The following is a 1,638-nucleotide window of genomic DNA, read 5'->3' as shown; positions in this document are numbered from 1 at the left end:
TCTATCCTAAAGGCAAAGCAGAGTACATTCCAAGGTTTAGTCATGCCTTATGCACACCATGCTTAGGAAAAGAAAGACTTCAACAGATGGCTGGACACTTTCTTTCACTGCTCAGCTCCTAAATTCTAGGAGATGCAGATGGTACCCAACAAGAAACCTCATGGGAAGAAAGCAAGGACAGAAGGAGGATACAAACTAAAGAGATCACCAAACAACACAAGATGTAGAGGATGACTTTAGGGCTAACACTCCTCAACTAGTCCCCACAAGTCACAGATGACAAGGTGTTAACAGGAAGAAGTGGTGATTTTAAGAAAGGCCTGAGATACCTTCCAGGAGGGTTTATATCATGGCATTCAGAGTTTGTAAGATGATCATGAATGTGGCAGTAGTGATGTTAATCATGGTGGTGCTATCAGTGACAAGATGATGATGGCTGTGTTAAACATAGTAGCAGCAAGCATGGCAGGGTGGTGCCAGTCCATGGAATGGTTGGTAGTTGTCATCTCTCCCATGTTATCTAGAAACTAGGCATCATACTGGATCAATTATTTCACTCACTTCTAATGGCAATACAATGAAATAGGCCTTATGAGCCCCATTAAGGTATTATACTTAGCAGAACATACCCATGAGTATCTGACTCAAAAACTAATGTTTTCGGCTTCCATTCTCTCACTCCATTTGTACATCCTGGAAACATCTATGCCCTTTAGTGCACTTTTAACCATCCTGGGCTTTACAAATAGTTCAGCATCTGTGTATCCCTAAGCTCATAGACATTTTTTAACACATAGTCTCCTAGATTTTGGCTTGCAATGTTCCACGTAAGAGAACTTTTCAGCCAAATATTTTGCTGATTCCTATTTGTGTCAAGTTGTTTTTAAATGTATCATTGACTTGAAAAAACACATGAGAAAGCATTTGGGATAGTACAAAATCAAAACTCTTTGAAATTAATCACAGTAGCATCTATCTGTCTTTGAAAAGTCATTAGTCATGCACTCTGTGGCAGAACAAATACTAAAATTGGAATGATAGAGAGAAGATTACCATGGTCCCTGTGCAAGGATGACACACAAATTCATGTAGAAGTCTGTATTTTTAAAAACCATCCTGACTGAAGTAACCCAGACCCAAAAAGACAAACATATGTATTCACTCATAAGTAGGTTATTAGACTTAAAGAAAAGTGTACAATACACTACCACTAAGAAGCTAGGTAGCAAAGAGGACCCTCAGAGAGACATGCATTAATGCCCCCAGGGAAGGGGAAATAGACGCAATATCCTGAGTAAATTGGGATCACATGGGTAAGGGGGTTAAGGGGAAGGGGAGGAAAATATGAGGAAATGAGATGGTTGAGTTGGGGGAGGGGCAGAGAAGGAGAGTAAGGAAAGAGCTATCTTGAAAGAAGAAGCCATTATAAGGTTAAGAAGAAGCCTGGTACTAGGGAAATTCCCAGGAATCTACAAATATGAACCCAACTAAGACTCTAAGCAATAGTGAAGAGGGTACCTTAACTGGCCTTCCCCTGTAATCAGATTGATGACTACCATAATTGTCATCATAGAACCTTCATCCAGTAACTGATGGAAGCAGATGCAGAGATCTACAGTTAAGCCCTGAGCCAAGTTA

At 40.2% G+C, this 1,638-nt stretch overlaps 1 non-coding gene across 1 annotated transcript; it reads left to right on the top strand.

Moving 5' to 3' along the window:
- Positions 1–1,001: 1,001 nt before the first annotated feature.
- On the top strand, positions 1,002–1,106 carry LOC126503607 (U6 spliceosomal RNA). The gene has a single exon (XR_007592341.1). It is a non-coding gene; the product is annotated as a U6 spliceosomal RNA (small nuclear RNA).
- Positions 1,107–1,638: the final 532 nt, after the last annotated feature.

This window comes from Alexandromys fortis, unplaced genomic scaffold (genome assembly GCF_014885135.2).
Source record: "Alexandromys fortis isolate MF-2015 unplaced genomic scaffold, M_Fortis_MF-2015_v1.1 scaffold_2_1_26212458, whole genome shotgun sequence".
In the NCBI taxonomy this organism is placed as follows: domain Eukaryota; kingdom Metazoa; phylum Chordata; class Mammalia; order Rodentia; family Cricetidae; genus Alexandromys; species Alexandromys fortis.
The sequence above is the reverse complement of the archived record's forward strand: the minus strand, read 5'-3'. Positions and strand labels throughout refer to the sequence as shown.